The 24,378-nt window shown below is 35.7% G+C and overlaps 1 non-coding gene across 1 annotated transcript; it reads right to left on the bottom strand.

Annotated features, from left to right (window-relative positions):
• Positions 1-23,889: 23,889 nt before the first annotated feature.
• TRNAQ-UUG (transfer RNA glutamine (anticodon UUG)) lies at positions 23,890-23,974 on the bottom strand. Its single transcript has one exon. It is a non-coding gene; the product is annotated as a tRNA-Gln (tRNA).
• Positions 23,975-24,378: the final 404 nt, after the last annotated feature.

Below are 24,378 nucleotides of genomic sequence, written 5' to 3'. Positions count from 1 at the left end.
ATGTGAAGTCATGAAAATGGCTGTTTTAAAATTTTCCTAATGCTCTATACATATCTAGGATAAATTAGCTATATTGAAATTTTTTCTTCTATGTAGCTTCCCCCAATCCCATAATTATTCTAGAAAATTTAGTTTGACTTATAGAAAGCCTGAAGCCATGAAAATCAAGTCGTTTTGAATCTTTTCAAACTATATACATTTTTTAATATAGAAAGTGTCATATTTTCATCCATCCAACATAATATGACCTAAAATTATTAATGGTCTAAGTTAAATAACTAAGCCCAAAATAACACATATCCGTTATTTCCCCCCAGTTTCTTTTTTCCCCTTCTTTTGGTAAGAAACTTGTGGTTTTATTTGGGAATAACACTTTCCTCATTAAATGTAATCTTGGTGTGGCTGTCAAAGACCTTGTATTTCTCTTAGGGATAAATATTTCACATAAGCTAGGATGGATAATATCTTCTCCCTAGAATGTGACACTAGAGGAGGTACAGAAAACTGAAAATAATTGAGACCCTCAAACAGTTGTGGCTTCCCAGATCCAAGGAGCTTCCATGATTCCTGTCCTGTTGAAGAACTGGTTCTGCAAATTTTTCTTTTTCTTCTTTTTCTTTCTTTTTTTCCTTCCTTCCTTCCTTCCTTCCTTCCTTCCTTCCTTCCTTCCTCCCTTCTTTTCTTTCTTTCTTCCTTTCTTTCTTTCTTTCTTTCTTTCTTTCTTTCTTTCTTTCTTTCTTAATTTCTTTCTTTCACTTGTGGAGCTAGTTCATATCCTTCCAGCAAATTCAATTTATTTGAGTAGAACCATTTGGGTTGCTTGAAACTAAAGAACTTTAGCTAATTCACAAATTTATACATTTATTTAAGACAGAAGAGGAAAAAGGAAAAGTTGCAAATAACATGGAGACTGCATTAATTTGCAAGTGTTGCCTTAACAAAGTACTATAGACTAGGTGGCTTCAAACACAGAATTGTATTTTTTGTTTAATATTGGAGGCTAGGAGTCTGAAATCATGGTGTCTAAGGCTTCTCTGTGGCTTATAGGTAAACTTCTCTTTGTGTCTATGTCTTAATATACTCTTCTTTTTTAATGTTTATTTAATTTTTTTAATATTTATGTATTTATTTAGAGAGTGTGGGCATGCAGGGGAGGAGCAGAGAGAGAGAGAGGCAGAGAGAGGGAAAGAGAGAGAAAAAGAATCCCAAGCAGACCCTGTGCTGTCAGTGCAGAGCCACTCAGATGCCCCTTAATATATTCTGTTAAGGATACCAGTCATATTGTTAAGGCCTACTTTAGTGACCTCATTTTACTTAGTTACCTTCCTAAAGACCCTAACTCCAAATGCACTTACATTCTGAAATACTGGGACTTAGGGCTTCAACCTATGAATTTGGGGGGTATACAACTCAGTCCATAACAGAAACAATGTTATTGGGTTGAAGGTATAACTGCATTACTTATGGCCATGGAGAAATGGAGGCTTTTTAAAAATGTAACTAAGTGAAGTGATAAGGAAAAATGGGGGATTCAGAACATGCAAGTTATGGTCAGAGAGAAATTCAGTAATAGTTGGGCTGACTGATGGATTTTACATTTTATTGTCTGTAAGAAAAGACTTTAGAAGTATCATGACTTATTTTTCCCCACTGATTTGCACAAATATATATGTCTACATTAGTAATATGGAAAAAAGTATCTCTAAAATTTGCTTTCTTGGAAATCAGATACACTTTGCATTCTTTATGAAATCTGAAAAATAAAAATGTTGCATTTACATTTATGGAGATGCTAATGCTGGTGGATTTTTCCATAACTGTTTTCAAGCATTTTAAAATATAAGCTAGAGTAAGCAATTATTTTACATCATGACTCAACATTACAAAACTAAAACAAAAGTTTAATGAAACAATGCTTTCCTTACCTATGTGTGATGCACTCTTATTTTTCTTTGATGTAATTCTAAAATATTTTCTTAAAAAAAATTGTCACCTTATTGTAGGATTTTTTTACCTCAATATCCAGGGTTCTTTGTTTCACAGCTTCAAAGAATGAAGTGGTGGACACAAAAGTATAAAATTAGGAAGAGTAGTAGGAAAGCCCTCTTTACAGAGAGGGTACACTTAATGCCCACTGACAAAAGGCAAGGGTCCTTGTTTTATAAGGTTCTGGTCACCTCCCCCTCCATCCCTTCCTCCTTGTTCCTTCTCAGGTTCTACCCTTATTGACTGCATAGCTCTAGGTGCTGGGTTGTCCATTCCTGATTGGCTTGTTTCCATTGTATGAGGGGAGCTCTATGGCCACACTTAGGTCTTTTGTCAAATTCCTGAGAGGAACCTGGGGTGGAGGAGGGGGGGAGTAGGTAGCGTTATATTCTTAAGAGGAACCTTACATCTGAGGGGTTTGTTGTGGTGAGACACTTCAGCATTGTTCCAAAATCTGTACTTTTCCTCACCCAGGGACTTCAGGTCCTAATATTTCCCTCTCTGCCTCTTTTATCCTATATATTCCCTATCATAACTGAATAAAATGATTTCATAACTCAGTAATCAGTCACAATCCACAGTGTGAAAAATACTATACTACAGAAATTGCAGGAATAGTAATACCATTGTAGAGTGGGAAAGAACATTTTTTATTATCAAAATATTTTGATATAAATTATCCATTATTCTCCATTATTTGTATAACTGTTATGCTCCCTTGTAACATCTTGAGTGAAAATAGTTCTATAGTAAAAAAGATGAAAAACATGTTTTTATTGAGTAATCCCCTTGTCCAAGTTATATTAAAAGACACAGGGCAAAATGCCATTTTTCTTCTTTTTTTTAATGTTTTATTTTTATTTTATTTTTGAGAGAGAGTGTGTGCGAGTGGGGGAGGCCCAGAGAGAGGGGGGCAGAGGATCTGAAATGGGTTCCATGCTGACAGCAGTGAGCTCAATGTGGGGCTGGAACTCAGGAGCTGCGAGATCACAACCTGAGCCAAAGTTGGATGCTCAACAGAGTCACCCAAGCACCCCAAAATGCCATTTTTCAAAATATCTATTTACAAATTCTATAGTCAGTTTTGAAGAACTGTCTAATAGAACTTCTCACAGTGATGAAAACACTGTATAATCTGTGCTGTTGAATATGGTAGCCGCATGTGGCTAGTAAGCATATGAATAATGTATTATTAGAAGAATTAAATTTTTAATTTTATTTAACTAATGAAAATAGCCACATGTGGCTAGTGGCTGCCATATTAAGGAGCACAACTCAAGGACTTCCTCTATGACTCAAAGTGTTGGCATCTAACATGCTGCTAACCTTATTTTTAGAAACCTCTTTGAACAGAATTCTTGAAGAAATATCATGCTTTTCTTACCCACTATAAATAGACATATTTATTTAAAACTGAAACTTCCATGTAAGGGTTATATGTAGATGGTAAGGGGTAAAATGTAATGTAATTCATATCAGTGGCAAATTAAATCTCATGTATGTATAGATAACAAGGAAAGGTTACAAGAAAGACAGAAATGTCAAGCCCTCTATAGAGATTAAGTGTGGGATGCAAAGCATATCACCCTCAGGTGAGTGTTCAGAAATGCAAAGAAGGGTTCAAAGCCAAGTCACAGGTAGAGATCCAAATTGCTTGGCATAATTAAAGATGGGATGAAGCAAGTGGCTAAAATGCATAAGTTGAAAAAAATGTGAATGAAGTCTTAAGGGTAAGAGGAGGCTGAGACCCAGAGCCAAAGGAAGGCTGGAATGAGTGGAGAAAACTGATCAATGAAAAATTTCTGATAATAAGGGAATCCTAAATATAAGAACTTCTAGTTTCAATTTTAAAATCCTTTGCAAAACCATTAATGTTTTTTGAAATAATATGACTGCACTAAACTCTCAGGGAATTTTGTGATATTCAGGAAACCAACGATATCAAAGAAATACGGTGGAGATCTATATTGGGATTAAAAGTGTACAAAGAGGGTGGAGAGTCCCACGCGAGGCTTGATCTCAGGATCCTAGGATCATGACCTGAACCCAAATCAAGAATTAGATGCTCAATCCCCTGAGCCACCTAAGCGCCTCTCCTTCTGACATTTTCATAAATAAGACTACGGGGATTATGAAATCTTTACTATATTCTTGGCTTTGGCACTGATGTAGGATAAGATCTAATAAAATACATATGGGGCAATTTGATTACAATTGACCTTAGTTTAAAACATTGGTTGTTATGGAAATGTAGTTGTTTTTGAAACTTATTTAATAAGGAAATGTGTAGAATTTTCTACAAGTCAGGAACTCTTCTAATCACTTAAAAATATTCTGTTTATGGGGCGGCTGGGTGGCTCAGTCGGTTGAGCGTCCGACTTTGGCTGTCATCATCTTGCGGTCTGTGAATTTGAGCCCTGCATAGGGCTCTGTGCTGACAGCTCAGAGCCTGGAGCCTGCTTCAGATTGTGTGTCTCCCTCTCTCTGTCCCTCCCCCACCCATGCGCGCGCTCTCTCTCTCCCTGTCAAAAATAAACTTTAAAAAAATTTTTTTTAATTCTGTTTAAAATTGCCACAATATACCCACTTTTTAGTTGCAGAAATTGAAACAGTTTAAGCAATTCCTGCAAAGTTTCACCACTAGTGAGCAGAGGAATCCTGGAATCCAACATCAGCAGTGTATTCCTGGAGTTCATGCTCCTTGGGAATAAAAATTGTGCCAACAAAATGAATAGAAGAATAAATAAAGTAGGTTCTGGAATCAAACATATCTAAGCTCACCTCATTGATTTTCTAGCTGTGTGACCTGTTTAAGTGATTTGTTTTTTCCATGTTGTATTGAATTTCAAGATTGAGTTTGAATTAAGGATTGAGTTTCAGTTAATTTATTGCCAGATTAAATATGATTTATACTTTGGATTGATTTAGAATTTTACTTTTACTTTATTTTATTTTGTAATCTATTTGTTCACCAATAATTTTAAGTGCTTGTTTTTTTCCAGGCACTCTTATTATAAGTATATAAGAACAACCATGGTTAACACAAAGGTTCCTGATCTTATGAAACTTATACGTTATGTACCTACTAGCTCTTTTAACATCCTAATTAGTAGCCCAAACCATAATTTGATTGTGTCCCCATTTTGTTCCATTAGAATACAATCAGTGCTCTCAAGGTATGCCTGAAGTTTATCGATTTGTCTTTGGAAGAAAAAAATAAAAAAAGATCATTTTACTGAACATCTGTTCCTTGGAGTCAGGTGATACATTTTTCAAATAATGTGACTGTCCTAACTAGTCTATATTTACCGAGGACAAAGGCAAGCTTCATTACAGATGAAAATGATTGGCTTCCTGCCACAAGGATATCATCTCCTTGTCAAGAAACATTTGAGGCACATCAAAGAATGGTAATTAGTGTTAATAGGAAACCCAACAAAATCAATTCCTTTCCTGCATTTAGTCTCCCAGGAGGAGTTTGGCTTCAGCTCACTACTGATGGATAGGCTCCTTGAATTTGGGAGAATGGCACTATGATTATTTGGGCTGTTTAAACTAGAAATGTTTCTCTTAGGATTGCCGTACAATCACCATCACCCCTTTAGAGATACATTTGGATCTTGATTAATCACCACAGTTCCATAGAGAGTGCAGTTAGAAAAAGATTGTATCTGACAATGAGCTCTACAAATCATTGCAATTTCTGGACAGGGTCAAGTGTAGTGAGTATTAAGAAGAAATAATACTTTGATCACAGGGTAAGTTAGATGTGCTTTGTATTATCCCAGCTGGTATATAAAGGATATTTTATTTGCTTTGTTTTTATTTGTTTGCCTGCTCAACATTCACTGCTCATTCTTTTGACAATAGCACACAGACCTGAATTCTTGGAATCACCTATTTCTCATTATTAGTCTTCTGGCTCCAACTATGAATGTACTATCCAGCCCGGGCCAGTCGTCTTGTTATCTCTTCTAGCTACACTAGACTGGAAGCATGACTCAAGTCAGCCAGTCCAGTGAAACTGAATTCTTGTATTTTTATGGAACTATGAGGAAAATGAAAATCTCTTTTATGCTGAGACTGGTTGTTGAGAGCAGGATCCATTATAAGCTTAATAGCATTTGGGTTTTCCATGCAGGAAGAGACTGACTGACTGAATCCAAAATGGAGGAAAGCCACAAAACAAAGAGAAAACAAGTTCATGTGGTGTTGAGATTCTGACTCTAGCTTTCTGGAAGATCACTCGATCTGACCTTACACTCTTAAGTTCTACAAGTCACCAATTCTTCTTCTATACAGACAATTTTGGTTTGACTTCTGTCTCTAGTTGTCATTTGGAATTGTTCAAACTTTCACTCTTGAAAAATAGGGCCCTATTTTTCCTTCTATGAGCCAGGAATGGAGAAGGGTGCCCATGTGGACTAAGGCACAGAAAACAAGGCCAAATCATGAGGCTATCTTGACTTAGAAAAGGTTATGCCATGAGTTGAAGTCCAAGGAGACAGTTAAAGGAAACTGGATCCAAAGCCAAAATTTGGAAATACGTTCAGGTAACAGTTGTTGGCCAGGCTTAAATATGGAGGTGAGGCAGATTCCCTGAAGACAGAGCCTTTAGTAAGGTGTATTTCAACTCACCTTTGGCTAATGAGCTAACTCCAGTGCAATTCACCAATGGGGCAGATGCTCTGAATAAAGTAGCCTATAATATCTCATGGTAATATATTTGATATGTAATATATCTAACTTCTGAATGAGTGATTTTGATGAGAATCATACCCAAAAGAGCTTTAGCCAAGTGCACTGATAACTGAACATCAGGACTTTATATACAATAGCAAGAAGAGCCTTAGTTAACTAGGAAAACTTGTTTCCCTGCTACATAGATTAGTGCCTGTGATAGTACTGTGAGAGAATGCTTGGCATCACTCACATTCAAGGTATTAATGCTTCAATTTTTCTTTCTCATGTTTGAGTCTGTGTGATATGTTACTCATTACGATTCTTTCTGTGAGCAAATTTTGCCTTTCTGTAGGAACCTGTTATGGTATGGCCTAAGGCTCTACACATTAGCCTTCAATCCTTCACAACTACCGCTTGAGTCATAATTAAAACTTAGCTGAAAATGCCACAAAAATTGATCAAACTGTTGTCCATTAGGCTGAGGTTCCAGGAGGAATATATTTTTGGTTTACAATATGTAGGTCATTTAAAAAAATGGGAAAGAATGAAAGAAGCTTTTGACTATAACTCATTTATATTTCATGGATCAAATGCCTCAGCACTTACATTTTACTGAGTTTTAATTAAAGGATGCATCCAGTTTTATGTAACTATTAATAAATCCAAGACTTTCTATGAAGTATTGCTATGCTTCAACAACTTTTATAAAGTTCATTGTCCTGATCCTAAAACTGTTTCACTAAGGGGAGTTCATAAATGAGGAACATCCTCCTGAAGGTCTAATTGTATACTTCAATTTGACACCCCCCTTAAGTGGCAACCATCTTTACTTTCTTTGCAACCACTAAGATATCCTGCCTGATGTACAGGGCTCTGTAGAAGCTGTTATTATTTTAGCAGGCATGCTTTCAGTTAACACAACTCAGACCATCTTAATGAATATGAGGGAGAAAACAAGGAAGAGGAACAGAGTGAAGGAGAAGGACAAAGAAGAGAATGAGGAATTAGGTAGTTTGCATTAGGTGCAACTGGATCCTGGAGTTTAAAAGCAGTGACATCATCTGGTTTATGCTCCTTATCCCCTCAACTCTCTCTTCCACTTTCCCTCCATGTTGCCCTCCTTTACATGGCAATCAACCAATGGTAAATCAGAACTTACAGCATTTCAGCTTAGTTACCACACTGGAAGGAAGTCAACTTATTATTTTTGTCCCAGATTCTCTGTATAAATCCAAGGAAGTACTCACCTTAGTTCTGTTTGTGTATGTTAACAATAAATAGGAAGTCAAGTCTGATTATGTGATATCTGTGTTATTCTTTGTTACAGGAGGGCTAATAGTGACTCACTGGCATATTGTATCATCTCAGGTATCAGAAACCTTCCTTATGTCTGCTTATATCCCCTATTCTACTAATGGATAGGCTGTGTATGTAACCGATCTGTACATACTAGCTATTTACCAGCAATAGAGTGCTTGTTCCATGAGAACACCATACTACTTGAACACACAAAGTATCTTTGAATGACCACAAAATTCCAAAGCACCAAGTTTTTTTGCATTTCCAGGCCTTCTTGCATGCTCTTCTCATTTCCCTTCTCTATTATTCTTCATCATCTGGCCCATAAGTATAATTTTCTGAGGGTTTTTACCTGATTCCCCTTCCCCTCAGACCAGGGTAAGACCTTGAGTTTACCTTTTCATAGTGCCTGTTTTGTTTTGTTTTTCCTTTATAGCATCTATTTTAATTGGGTGATTAATTGGGTAATATTTGTTTTCCTGTTAGACTGGAAACAGATGCACTACCTAAATTATTTACTTTTGCTTTGCTAGCATTCTATCCTCAAAGGCATTGAATATCATAGATAATTTTAAAAATGATTAAAAAGAATGTTAACTCTAGAAAAGTATTGCATAAAATTTCTTTGTAGAATGCAACCAAATTTATCAATAAAACTATCTAATTATGAATAGCAGTAACACCATCTAGATCTCAAGACTAGGGTTAATGGACACAGGATAATTCTAGTTACTACTATACGCTGCCACATTTCAGTAGCTTACATATAGAAGTTTATTGCTTGCTCACATAATTCCTGTGCAGATGTTCCTGGTCAATGAGTAGCTCTTCTCCATTTGGGAATTCAGGTACTCTTTCAATTCTATGCTCTAACATCTCTAATCTTTGCTGGCTGCAAAGGGCCTCGAAATCCTTTGCATCCAGCAACCAGATGGGAAACAAACGAAAGTATAGAGAAGGTATACTCAATTTTGTTAACCACCTTAATCCAGAATTACAACACCTCACTAAGTTTCCATTGGCAAGAAATGGTGATATGGCTCAATTTAGATGCGGGGACATGGAGTTTCTAGTCAGCAGCCGCGTGCCAGCTGTAGCTGTACATGATGGATGGAATAAGCAAGAATGATCTGCTACTGTACTGTTTAAGACAGTAGGCAAAACCTCCATAAGTTGATTTCTAAGATTCAAAAAGCTATGGTTCATCTTAACAAAACTGGTGGGAAAATGAACAATTCAGGCATTCTATTTTTTTTTTTCCAGGGAAGACAAACACAACAAAAACATCATCAACAACAACAACAAAACCAACACAGAAACTAAAACCTGTTGAGCTATTTTCTTTTCCATAGTTCTATTTGTTTTGTTTCTTATTGCTTGTGTTATTTGTTGTTTTGAAATTATGTGGAAATAAAACCTCAGGGTGGGAAGATGTAAGTGACACAAAAGACTTTTGTGATTTCCCTTTTAAGTCTGAAGTTCTTCTATTATTTCTTAATAATTTGAAATGTTAACCTTAAAGAAAGTGATATTAGTTAGCATATATAATCACAATGTCTATGCTCTACCCTATCAAGAAGATGTTAATTAATTGCTTTTTTAATTCCTCTGTTTGGTGTGTTCAACACAGCAATACGTGATTTATCATCTTCACAAAACATGAAAGCTAAAGGTTACAATAGTATTTTACTGACTGAAATACAAAAACAGGTGGCAATTACCACAGTATTGTGTTCTGAGGTTAAAACACTGGCAAATCAAATAACAATTCATCAGCAGATGCTGTATTAAGTTAATCCCTCCAATTCTGGATATAAAAAAAATCTAAGCTCATGACAACAATGTGCAACAAGAAAATACGGAGATGTGCACAGAACACTGGATTTTTGTATACAAAAATGTTTTGCTAAGATTCCCACCACAGTCAATTCTCTTTTGGTTAGGAATTCATAGCAAGTTATCACTACTGATTTCTCAAAGCCACATTTATTAAAGATTCATAGCTCTGAGTTGTCTTATAATCTTATTTTTAAATAACTTTTCAAAATTTGTTTTTCAACTGTTATAATCTTTTCCCATTTGCTGCTAGTATTCATTCAACAAAATCATGATATTGTCACACGTGCACTTATTCACTCAATTAATTGTTTTGTTTTTTATCAACCTTTACTATATAAATAGGCCACTCTGCTAGGTGTTTCAGGAGATACATGGAATTTTTTCCTACAAGAACATGCAACTGGTTCTCCTATCAGAAGTGTTCATACCATACCATATATGATTATATGACAAGACACTAGTGATGTTTTGGAAAAGTATATGGTAAATGTTAAATAAATTAAATATATAATGTATGCTATGTGTTCTGAGAATTTTTTCTTTTTACAGTAGAGAATAGTAATCAATGAAGACTTCTTGGAGGTAGTATGAATTAAAGACTTTGGAGAATGCGTAAGAGTTGAATAGAAGAATGAGCATGGGAATTCCAAAGAGGAAAATAGTATAAAAGAAATACAGAGAAGGAGGCCTGAGTATAACATATAGAAAGAACCACAGTAGAGCATTACTGTAGGAGAGAGTAGGGATACAGGAGGGGAAGGGGAAGAGATTTGGGAGCCAATGAAACTACCATCCAAGTATCTTGGGGAACAAAACAAATGTTTTATAAGATCTCAGTGATAAAGAGATGTCCACTTTGCACAGTGAAGGTGAAGAACAAGGAAATATGTCCATTAGAGAGAACATCACATGCAAAAGCCCAAAGGAGATAAAATGTTAATTATTTAAAGCACTACAAGAAGTTCAATATGAATAAAAGACAGTGATTATAGGGGCGCCTGGGTGGCGCAGTCGGTTAAGCGTCCGACTTCAGCCAGGTCACGATCTCGCGGTCCGGGAGTTCGAGCCCCGCGTCAGGCTCTGGGCTGATGGCTCAGAGCCTGGAGCCTGTTTCCGATTCTGTGTCTCCCTCTCTCTCTGCCCCTCCCCCGTTCATGCTCTGTCTCTCTCTGTCCCAAAAATAAATAAACGTTGAAAAAAAAATAAAAAAAAAATTTTAAAAAAGACAGTGATTATACATTGAAAGGTGAAGGAGAAAACAATGGTTAGGATTGTGAGAGATGAGTCTGGGGAGGTGGATTGGCTACAAAGTTATTTTCTATCATGTTAAAAAGGTTGGATTTTGTCCTGCCAGCACTGGGAGCCACTGAAAAGAGAGAACAAGGTCAAAGCTGTATAGTCCATCATATTAAGCTGCAGAAGGAACTATTTAAAAGAGAGAGGCACTATTGGAGGCAGGAAGAACTAATGCTAGAAAATTGGAGTGATTCAGATGATAGAGTGGTGAATTGGACCCTGGTGGCATGGGAATAGAAAGAAGTAACTGGATGAGTGGCAAAGAAAAAGAACTAGAAATTTCTATGTGAAAAGATGATGGTAGGGTCATTTTAGGACCTTCATGGTCCATATATTCTACTCTGAGAGTCTTCACCCCATGTTCTACTAGGCATATTAAAATATACCCACAATCCCATACAAGTCATAATTATAATAAGTAAATGGAAATAGAAGTTTCTAATTTTTACAATTTTGAGTTTATGAGGTACTTTTTAAAATAATTTTAACCTTATTATGTTGATTATACTTTATGATTTTTGTATCTACATAAGAATTATATTAAACTGCAGTTGCCTATCTGCCAGAAAATGATTTGTGGACAATTAATTTTATTGTTTCTGTTTTCATATGTGTGTATGTAAGTTTTATATATTAACTCAAACATTTTCAGAGCCATACAAAAGCTTGGTGGTCCTAGGCACTGTACCTTACATGGAAAATTGGTTTGAATGGTGTTGATCCTCGCTTGTCTACCAGAAATCACAAAAGGAAGAACAAATAGCATTCCAAGTGCCTCCCACCATGCATTTGTAGTTTAACATACTGATCTTCTAAATCAATTCTTTAAATTTAATCAACCTCTTCAGAGTTTTCCAGCTCATGGGCCAACTTTGTCTACCTCCTTAGGTGGATGGTGGTGTTGAACTCAAAGAAAAAAAAAGTGAAGTGGGAAATCTGCTTTCTACTCAGCCCCCTCTCATAAACACAGTCATCTGTGTTCTTCAGGAGGGAAGCAAAGAACACAGCTGCTGCTATATCCCAGGCCATCCCAGACCACTCAGTGGAGCTATTTCCAGTAATCAAACGGCCCAGCATGTTGCAGAAGGGCAGGTGCTGCACTGACGTCAGTCTCCTTCAGGGCCAATCTTCAGCCTGCACATATTCATCTACCCATGAAAAGTGCACCCCATGAATCCTCACTGACAACAACATGTCATAGCAACAACGCTGAGACTTTCTCCTTGACCAGTTCCCACTTCCATGGAAATCAACAGTTTCCAGCTATGCCTTCTAATGGAGCAGAGTGAGTAAGAAAGTAAGGTACTTTATGATGCTATGATAGTGAAGTGAACTTGCGTCAAAGCTCTACATTTCATAACAAATTAAGACAGAAACTGAATTTTCTTGAAAAAGAAAATGTTCTTCAAAAATGTTTTTTTCAGTTACCAATATCTTACATAAAACACTCAAAATCTGATTTACCATTATGTCAAAGGAACATTAGATATCTTTGACCTAAGTAATTTGATATAAATGTGTCATGCAGACAATAGAGATTGATATTCAGCCCTCATACATTTTTGCTGTGATCATCACTTTTCAGGAGGAAAAAAAAGTAAACCAGGAGAAGGATTAGGAGGATACAGGGAGAAAGAGAAAAAAAAAGAAAAGAAGAAGAAGAGAAAAAAAAATTGAAACAGAAAGAGAAAAATTCTGGAAAAATCAGTTTACCTTTTTCTCCTCTACACAAATCGTTGTTAGTTCAAACGCTTTTTTTTTAAATTTCTGATCCTAATTATAGGGAGCCTCCACCCCAAATCAAGTTCTTAGTGAATATAAAAGTGCTATCTCCAGATTGAGTTCAGTTTTTTTCTTCCACTTTTTAAAAAAAAGTCCAAAATTTAATCTGTATTATTCATTCAAATCATTTAGATTAAAAATTATGCCCATAGTTCAACTGGACCTTTAACTCTAGTCAAAATTAGTTTTTCTAGGGACCCACACACATCAGACACCCTGTTATCTAATTCTATAAAAGATTAGTCCATACCATCTTATCTCAGAAACTTTATCTCCAGCTTCTAGAATGTGATCACCCAATGTGGTCAATATAGAAACTAGCAATATAAAAAAAGGCCAATTTGTTTTCTCATTCTTGTGTGTGTTCATTGATCTCCAGAGAAAGACTAAACTTATCCATGAATGTGAAGCAAGCATTACACTTCCATGAACATGACGCAGGTATCGGGCTACCAGAGTAATTGAAACCCCTGGACTCCAATTCCGACAAATAGAAAATATTTTATAAATGTGCACTGATTTCTCTACCCAGTATCTAATCTGTAGTGTCTTGGTTCTAAATTTTGGTCCTGAACCTAAGCTGCCTAAGCAGTGCCTGTTACCATGCAAAGAAGAAAAGAAAGTAGATGATAGGAAGTTACTTCTTTGTTGTGCTCTGAAGCTAGTTTTCTCTCCAAACACCTTTTTGCTTTTGTTCACTGAGATAAGTTGATCTGCAAAATAACTGCTAGTGGCCAGTTAATTGATTTAACTTGTGGTAAAGTATCTGTTGGAAAATCTAGACAATATTTTTGTGTAGTCCATTTCTTCCCTCAACACACTCTGTAAAGAGCCTCTGTTTAATTATTAGGACAGTGAATTGAGAGTAGATATTATTCCCATCAATTGTTATTTTCCCCAGTATCAAGGTCATTTCCTGTTGGTTCAGTTACATTGCATGAAAATACCACTTATTGTAACAACCTTCACTGATACATGTTAAATCTCCTCTACTTTCTCGTCTGTATTTGAGACAATCATCTTAAGTTGTCTTCCCTCATGAAGTTTTTCTGCAATAATTATCATCCCTTTTCTGAACTTCTATAGTCAGGATGTTTGGTACCATACTGTTTTTCTCATTATTTTATTAGCATTTTATCCTCAAATATGATAGAAGCGTTTTGAAAACAATAACTGTATCTTTACTACATTACCTCCACAGCCCTTCTTTGAGCTGTTATTTACTGAGAGCACATCACATGCTAGACCCTGAGGTCTATCCTTATATTTGAGGACATGGAGAAGATGAACTTGAATCTGTTTTCTAGGAAAGCTTTCAATCAAGTGGTGGTGATAGATTTGTGAAATGATGAGTTCGGGAAGATGTAAGAAGTTCTGTGGATGAAGAGTTGTGAGGACACAAAAGATGGGCAATGAATTTTGCTCAACAGATATTTAATCTTGGTTCTAAAGAACAAATAGTAGTTTATTAGGATAAAAGTTAGAAAAGGGGTCAAGAAGAGAAAATCCCAGGCAGAAGTAACAGCACAGAATAATGAACAGAATTTCTCTGACATTTAGCAAAAAGCTATGTAAACATTAGGGGCTTTAATAACAGTTTAATTTTGATTAATGCAGTTCCTCCATATTGGCTGGGAATCTCAAGATTAATATTTTCTGCAGACTGTAGGCAGAAGCAAAGTTCTTTTACTTTGTATTTAATGTGTTACCTTATATAAAAGCTGAGCCAATTCAGTTATAAAGAGAAACTTGCCAAATATTCAATTTGATGTATTTTGGTGATGTAAACCTACAGAATATCTTAAGCCTTTAATATTCCCTACTGTTCTATTATAATTAACGTGAACACTCTGTTTGAAGGACAAAGTTTAGTCTACAAAGGCACAGCCTGAAGTTATAGCATTTGCATCTTGGTTGATGTCCCTTATGAAAATAAGGAAGGCTTATGCTCAAGTGGGAAGGAGAATACTGCCCCAGTAATCTATTTAGGTACAAATATACGCTTTGACTCTAAATTCTAATCACTTTAGTGTTTTCCCTTTCATAGCAGAAATAATTTCACTAACATTGTGAAAGCATATTTATATTTAATTAGACTCTACAGATGCTTTGTGAATGCTTAGAGCTTTATGTATGTGCCATGTTAGATAAGAGGGATATAAGCAGTGAACAAGAGACACACCAACCTGTGATTGCACACTGTCTTCTAACAGAAAAGAGGTCAACTAGGAATGGCTGACCATGACTCTGTGATCAGAAGATTCAAATGGCTCACTGTCCCTTTGTAAAATATTCAGTATTATGACCTGTAAGACCCTACTAGGTCTGCTCCTACATAATTCCCCATCATCATCACCAACTACTTTTTTCTCCCCACTTAACTCTATTTAGAAACATAGATCTCCTGTTTTTCTTCAAAAGTATCCAGCTTAAATTATCAGGGAATACTGTGAAAAATTATATGCCAACAAACTGGACAACCTGGAAGAAATGGACAAATTCCTAAGCACCCACACACTTCCAAAACGCAAACAGGAAGATACAGAAAACTTGAACAGACCCATAACCAGTGAAGAAATTGAATCAGTTATCACAAATCTCCCAACAAATAAGAGTCCAGGACTAGATGGCTTCCCTGGGGAATTCTACCAGACATTTAAAGCAGAGATAATACCTATCCTTCTCAAGCTGTTCCAAAAAATAGAAAGGGAAAGAAAACTTCCAGGCTCATTCTATGAAAACAGCATTACTTTGATTCCCAAACCAGACAGAGACCCAGCAAAAAAAGAGAAATACAGGCTAATATCCCTGATGAATATGGATGCAAAAATTCTCAATAAGATACTAGCAAATCGAATTCAACAGCATATAAAAAGAATTATTCACAATGACCAAGTGTGATTCATTCCTGGGCTGCTGGGCTGGTTCAATATTCACAAATCAATCAACGTGATACATCACATTAATAAAAGAAAAGAACCATATGATCCTGTCAATCGATGCAGAAAAAGCATTTGACAAAATTCAGCATCCTTTCTTAATAAAAACCCTCGAGAAAGTCGGGATAGAAGGAACATACTTAAACATCATAAAAGCCATTTATGAGAAGCCCACAGCTAATATCATCCTCAATGGGGAAAAACTGAGAGCTTTCCCCCTGAGATCAGGAACACGACAGGGATGTCCACTCTCACCACTGTTGTTTAACATAGTGTTGGAAGTGCTAGCATCAGCAATCAGACAACAAAAGGAAATCAAAGGCATCAAAATTGGCAAAGATAAAGTCAAACTTTCCCTTTTTGCAGATGACATGATACTATACATGGAAAACCCAACACACTCCACCAAAAGTCTGCTAGAACTGATACATGAATTCAGCAAAGTCATAGGATACAAAATCAATGTACAGAAATCAGTTGCATTCTTATACACTAATAATGAAGCAACAGAAAGACAAAGAAACTGATCCCATTCACAACTGCACCAAGAACCATAAAATACCTAGGAATAAACCTAATCAAAGATGTACAAGATCTGTATGCTGAAAACTATAGAAAGCTTATGAAGGAAATTGAAGAAGATACAAAGAAATGGAAAAACATTCCATGTTCATGGATTGGAAGAATAAATATTGTTAAAATGTCAATACTACCCAAAGCAATCTATACATTCAATGCAATCCCAGTCAAAATTGCACCAACATTCTTCTCGAGGCTAGAGCAAGCAATCCTAAAATTTGTATGGAACCACAAAAGACCCTGAATAGCCAAAGTAATATTGAAGAAGAAGACCAAAGCGGGAGGCATCACAATCCCAGACTTTAGCCTCTACTACAAAGCTGTAATCATCAAGACAGCATGGTATTGGCAAACAAAACAGACACATAGGCCAATGGAATAGAATAGAGACTCCAGAATTGGACCCACCAAAGTATGGCCAACTAATCTTTGACAAAGCAGGAAAGAATATCTAGTGGAAAAAAGTCTCTTTAACAAATGGTGCTAGGAGAACTGGACAGCAACATGCAGAAGAACGAAACTAGACCACTTTCTTACACCATTCACAAAAATAAACTCAAAATGGTTGAAGGACCTAAATGTGAGACAGGAAACCATCAAAACCCTAGAGGAGAAAGCAGGAAAAAACCTCTCTGACCTCAGCCACAGAAATTTCTTACATGACACATCTCCAAAGGCAAGGGAATTAAAAGCAAAAATGAACTATTGGGACCTCATGAAGATAAAAAGCTTCTGCACTGCAAATGAAACAATTAACAAAACTAAAAGGCAACCAACGGAATGGGAAAAGATATTTGCAAATGACATATCAGACAAAGGGCTAGTATCCAAAATCTATAAAGAGCTCACCAAACTCCACACCCAAAAAACAAATAATCCAGTGAAGAAATGGGCAGAAGACATGAATAAACACTTCTCTAAAGACATCCAGATGGCCAACAGACACATGAAAAGATGCTCAACATCACTCCTCATCAGGGAAATAGAAATCAAAACCATACTGAGATACCATCTCACACCGGTCAGAGTGGCTAAAATGAACAAATCAGGAAACCATAGGTGTTGGCAAGTCTGTGGAGAAAGGGAAAGCCTCTTACACAGCTGGTGGGAATGCAAACTGGTGCAGCCGCTCCGGAAAACAGTGTGGAGTTTCCTCAAAAAATTAAAAATAGATCTACTCTATGACCCAGCAATAGCACTGCTAGGAATTTACCCAAGGGATATAGGAGTGCTGTTGCATAGGGGCACTTGTACCCCAATGTTTATAGCAGCATTTTCAACAATAGCCAAATCATGGAAAGAGCCTAAATGTCCATCAACTGACAAATGGATAAAGAAGATGTGGTTTATGTATACGATGGAATACTACTTGGTAATGAGAAAGAATGAAATCTGGCCATTTGTTGCAACGTGTATGGAACTGGAGAGTGTTATGCGAAATGAAAAAAGTCAGGCAGAGAAAGACAGATACCATATATTTTCACTCTTATGTGGATCCTGAGAAACTTAAAAGAAGACCATGGGGGAGGGGAAGGGGAATAAAAAGTTACAGAGAGGGAAGGAGGCAAACCATAAGAGACTCTTAAATAGTGAGAATAAACTGAGGGTTAATGGGGATGGGTTGGAGAGGAAAGTGGGTGATGGGCATTGAGGAGGGTGCCTGTTGGGATGAGCACTGGTTGTTGTATGGAAACCAATTTGACAATAAATTTTATATTAGAAAAAAAAAACAAAAAAAAATATCCAGCTTACTCCCATTCTTGAGCATTTTCATTTGTTGCTACCTCAGCAAGGATATCTTCACTAATTTCATCTAAGAGACTATTCAAATATTATCTTTCTGGAGGTCATTTTTGACCATGGTATTTAAAATACATATTATCAACCTTTATCATCCTCTAATAGTCTTTGTGGCTCATATCATTTTCTAAAATAATATCACACACACCACTTTAAATGTTTCTTTTCTAAAGAGAAAAGGGAGTTTGACTCTCCTCTTTACAACCATGTCATCAGTTTCTTAATGCTTTGCACATAACAGATATTTCTTATTTTTCTCTGGAGTTGATTCATGTATGCAAAATAAAATGAAAAGAGAAGAAATTTTTTCGAGTATCTTTTCTCTTTAGAATTTTGCACCAAATCCAACATAGATTTTTAGCTCTATTTTGTCTATCTCTACTGCAATACTAGAAAAGGAAAAACAAACAAAAAAACATACATCTGTTAAGCACTTAACGTAGGAAAATTAGAGTAACATCAAGATAATATTCTCTTACATTTGAGATACACATGTGCACATTCAAATAATTCCCAATGTGAATTTCCTGAACTGGGGGTTGTAATATAGAATACGTATCAGGGGACTAGTTTTCTGTCTATATATAACTGCATAAATTTGGAAAAGTTAATCACCCATTAAATGCCTCAGTTTTCTCATAAAGATAAACATTTCAGTGTTTTGTGGATGTTTATAAATGTTAAAAAATGAATTTCTCAGTCACATAATCTTCAGTAATGGTGGGTTTGATATCAGGTAAACAACTTTACCACAAGATTCTTATTAACCATTATTTATAATGAATGTCCTCATGGGCTTTGAATAGATTGTTTCCAACATTACTTGACTTCAGGTATCTTTTAACACAAAGCACAGTGGAAGGGATGTTTCATCATATCCCCTTCAGGAAAGGCTGTGCTAAATGATTCTAAGTTCCCCTGCAATGTGGAATACTATGATTCTATGACATTTCAAGCCCTGATACAATCTATTATTGATTCATGCTCAGTAGTAAAGGAGATGGCCAGTGGAACCTGAGACTAACTGAGAGTAACCTAAATAAAAGGTCAACTATTTGAACACCAAACAAACTAACTTGCCCGATTTTAGTGGAACATGTAGCTACTACAAATTCCCATATATATTTGAGTGAATAAATTGATTGTTGAATTTTCTCTCTTTCTTCTTCTTTTATTATTTTAGCAATTAAGGAAAAAAGCCCTAAAGATTCTGTTCTATAGTATATGTGTAGAATAGTCTCTGATCTTACACACAAAAAGTTCTCTTCCAGTCCTCGGCCTCAGTATGGAACACTAACATCAAAATATTAATGGATATTTGGGTGTTTCATTCTATGCAGAAATTATTTTCCATTCCATGCAAAAAAAAGTTGTTTTATTTTGCTCTAATAATATATCAAGTCAATATCAGAACTATTCCAGATAAACAGCATCAAAGTATTCATTACACAGATATTTACTGAGCTCCTAATAATTGGTTCTAGAACTGCAGCATTCAATAAGATCCTGATCCTGCTGGCAGGGATTTAAAATGTAGCTTAAGACAAACATAGTAAACCAGTAAATACATGTATGATCATTTGATTTTGATTATGAAATATATCATGAAGAACCACAGGGTGCTATTAGGCCATATAATATAGGGAGTCCAATTTGGTGTGGTGAAACAGTGAAAATTTTCATGGGAATAGAGTATTGATGCTGGGATGTGAAGAGTTAGTAGGAGATGACAAGGAAAGGTAAATAAAAAAGAAAGGCTGTAATGGGAGGGAAGAACATTCCAGGAAGAGGGAAAGCTTAACAGCAGAGAAGACTGATTTAAAGAATTCCATGTAGGGTTGACAGAATTGGCAGATTGGCAGGATAAAATACAGGATGAACAGTTAAAATCAAATAACACATAAAACAATATTTTTTCAATATATGTTAAATGTTGTAGAGGATAACAGTAAAACGCTTTAAGAAATGGTTACCTGGAATTCAAATGTAACTGCGCATTGTAAATTTTATCTGGCAACCTAAATTACAAGAACTGACAAATGTTCAAAACCCTTCAAGCAGGTAGGAGAGAGACTAAAGATGAACAAGAGAAATTCTTTTGCCTTTTAGTTACTCACCCATGTATTCTGCAAATACTTTTAATAGACTTGATGTGCCATGCAGAGTCTTCAATATGTCTTGGGCTTAAGTAAAAAAAAAAAAAAATGATACACAGATTCTCTACCATGCTACTGATCGAAGATTTTGATGAACACTTCTCTGTACTACTGATCCCTGGCAGAACCCTTGGCACAGAGGTGACTCCTCTAGTGAGAGAAATTTAGTAAATAAAATATCATACAATTAGAGTAACAGTGTTGCTAGGTATCCACTGGTCTTGGTTCCATGATGAAAAGTTAGCATTTCATTTATACATAGGATACACTTAAAATTTAGCTCAATTGCTTTCTAATGATCATCTTGCCTCCTATTCTCTGGGTCCTGCCTCTGAGCCAGTGGTTTTCAATTTGTGTTTTATATAGGATCCACAGGGTTAAGTATATGGTACCATTTGGGCTTTCCACTTTAGTTTCCACCACAATATCATCTCAAAGATGGCTGACTGCCTCCACAGGTGCTTACTGTCATATTGCACATCAGTAATTTTTTTTTATTTACTAGAAAATTTTAATACTCTTCTAAACTAATGAACATATTCACATGATAATTAATATTAAAAAAATCCCTGAAATGCTCTCCAAACACCATCAACCAACCATTTGATCTAGTTCAGTGGTTTCTCAACTAGTACACATTTGGCAATATCTGGAGACATTTTTGATTATCATGACAGGGAGGGGGTCATGAGGAGGGAGGGAAGCTATTATGGGCATCTAGTGGGTAGGACCCAGGGATGCTGGTAAACATCCTGCAATGCATAGGAGAACCCTCCAAAACAAAGAAATGTCCAAAATGTTAATAGTACCATTAATAAAAAAAAAACCCTGATATAAATTAGTAGCTAATCCAATCTTGTTTGAAACATAATGGTTTCACTTACAGCAATCAAAATTAAAAAATATAAGACATGAATGAAAATAGTTCGATTATTTTAAGATAATAGGAGTTTACCATTCTAGACTACTTATTATATGTTAGACTACTGTGCACATTTAAACTTTACAAAAATACACTGAGATTATTTGCATTAGTTTTCACTTTAAATTTTAGGAAACTGAGACTTGAGATCATTAGCTAACTTGACAATAACTAGTAGAGTTTATATTTGAACATAGGTACTCTGATACCAAAACCTACATGCATTTCCCCCTCTAGAATATACCCTTCTTCAATGAATATATTTTTCAGTGGAATGATCCCAGTACATAATTGATTCTGCAGCTCAAAAACTTGTTTAACTGAAATTGTAGTAACTCCCTCTGCCTGAATATTGCCAACATTTCAACCTGACGTACACTTTTTTCCACCAATAATTACAAGTATGCCTACTCCTCATAATTCTGGATATATATTGCCTTGATTAAACACCATATGTTATGTTCTGAGTTGAGTCGATGTGTTTATTTTTAAAGGTTTATTGCTATTGGAGACTTCCAGCACCCTCTGCACACATGCACATACATGCCTTAAAGATTTCCTTCTCTGCCTCCATTCCCAAGGAAGGGAATATCTTAACCTGTTCACAATAATAATCTTCAGCTTCAGTGTCAGTAACCACATAATCTTCATGCCTAAATACTCGCATTTTCTTTTGGCTAAACTCTTTGTTCTTTTACATTTAGATTTAACTCCAAATGTAAATGGTGTTATTCAAGTCCATTAAATCCTGACAATCATTCCATCAATTTCACAGGAAATTTCCTTCCTAATTACCACTTAAAATAATACATACCTTGCTATTTTTATGTTCATATATTCATTGTTGCTACATACAGTTAAATAATTAAAGCCACACAGAGAGAGGCAAAATCATATCTACAAATCATTGCAATAAATTGGATGTTTATTCACAGAAACATCTAATTGATAATGATTTGCTGGCAAGATTGGACAAGTTTCAAAGTGACTCCAAAGGAGATGCAAGCATACTGTTAAAAAGAAAATCTTCACAGAGCATAATAAGGACATTTGTATTTGCTAAGGGAACTATTGTCCCCATTACAAAATGAATCTAGTTTTGAGGCTGAGATTTCATTTATTCACTCTGATATTAACTGTGAGCCCAGAATCATTTGGTTTCAATGAAAGGAGAACGTTGTTTCTGATCAAGCAAATTCTAAATAAAACACTGCCAGTTCACATTTGTCATTTGGATTTATTTTTTCATTTCTTTCTGAATCCTACCTTAACACCTGCATATACTCTTGATGGAAATGGAAACTGGTTTGATCCTGTTGGAGAGAAATTTAGAAACAAGAATGCTGTCCTTTAGGGTTCTTGTTGGAGGCATTAGAAACTGACTAACCAAAAGAGGCAGATAGGGATTTTGATGTTAGGATACCTCAAAGTTCATAGAACGGAAATGACCAGGTTCAACCAGGGCCAAAAAAGCATTGTGTGGAGGTGCAGGGATCAGGGGCCAATGAATGTCTCTTAGGTAGCCTAGGTAGCCTGAAATAAAATAAACCATGTCTAAGCATTTTGGCCTTTTTTACTAAACTATTCATTTTCATATTTCAAAGAGATAGCATTTGGTTGCCCTACCATGGGTCACATGATCAATATTTTTCTAAGGCAGAGCAGGAAACCGACATTTCCACATGAACATATGCAAATAGCAGAAAGATTATTGCTAATAAATAAGCAGATAGACTCATCATTCACATCAGAAGCCTAAAAAATAAGCATTCCTTATTTTTTAATCAAGAAACCAAACTTTGGATCATAATCTGGGGAAATATTCAAAGAAGTTTTCAAAATTTATATCTAATAGCTATGAAAAAAAACTGAAAAAAAATTTAAACATGATTTAAAAAAATCCGACTAAGAGTCTGAAAGTATAATCCAATTTTTGTTTAAAGGACAATGTATTTATGTATTTAGGACAAGGTGCCATATGAAGGTATATTTTAAGCAATTTTACTATGAATTTATTCTTTTTTATCTTTATATATATTTTTGAGCTTCACTGAAATATAATTGACATGTAGCATTGTGTAAGTTTAAGGTGTACACGTGATGATTATTTCATGAACATATATGTGGGAAAGTGATTACCACCATAAGGTTAGTTAACACTTCCATCATCATATAATTAACATTTATGTGTGTGTGTGTGTGTGTGTGTGTGTGTGATCAGAACATTTAAGATCTACACTCAGAAAATTTCAAGTACATGATATATATCATTAATTATAGTCACTGTGCTATACATTAGATTTCTAGAACTTATTCATATTATTACTGGAAGTTTTTCCCCCCTGACCAACATCTGTCCATTTCTCCTATCCCCCAACCCACAACAACCAGCATTCTACTCTGTTTCTATGAATTTGGCTTATTTTAGCTTGTACATATAAGTGTGATCATATAGTATTTGTCTTTCTCTGTCTTCTTTTTATTTAAAAAAAAAATTTTAACATTTATTTATTTTTGAGATAGAGACAGAGCATGAACAGGGGAGGGTCAGAGAAAGAGGGAGACACAGAATCTGAAACAGGCTCCAGGCTCTGAGCTGTCAGCACAGAGCCCGACGTGGGGCTCGAACCCACGGACCGTGAGATCATGACCTGAGCCAAAGTCAGACGCTTAACCGACTGAGCCACCCAGGCGCCCCAACTCTGTCTTATTTCACTTAGCATAATGCCCTCAAGGTCTATCTATGTTGCAAAAGGCAGGATTTCCTTATTTTTCATGGCCAAATAATATTTGTGTGTGTGTGTGTGTGTGTGTGTGTGTGTGTGTGTGTGTATACACACACATACACACTATGTTTTCTTTATTCATTCATCCATGGATGCGCACTTGTTTTCACTTCTTGGCTATTGTGAATAACATTGCAATGAATAAAGGGGTGAAGATACCTCTTCTAGATAATGATTTCATTTTTTTTTTTTTGGATTTATACCCAGAAATGGGATTGCTAGATCATATGGTAGTTCTATTTTTAGTATTTTGAGGGACTGTCATACTATTTTTCATAGTGACTATATCAGTTTGCCTTCCCATCAATAGG

Source organism: Lynx rufus, unplaced genomic scaffold (assembly GCF_022079265.1).
Source record: "Lynx rufus isolate CCGP_SWC_20201006 ecotype Redwood Valley unplaced genomic scaffold, mLynRuf1.p SCAF_1, whole genome shotgun sequence".
NCBI lineage: Eukaryota > Metazoa > Chordata > Mammalia > Carnivora > Felidae > Lynx > Lynx rufus.
Note: the sequence above shows the minus strand (reverse complement) of the source record. Positions and strands in the feature narration are given on the sequence as shown.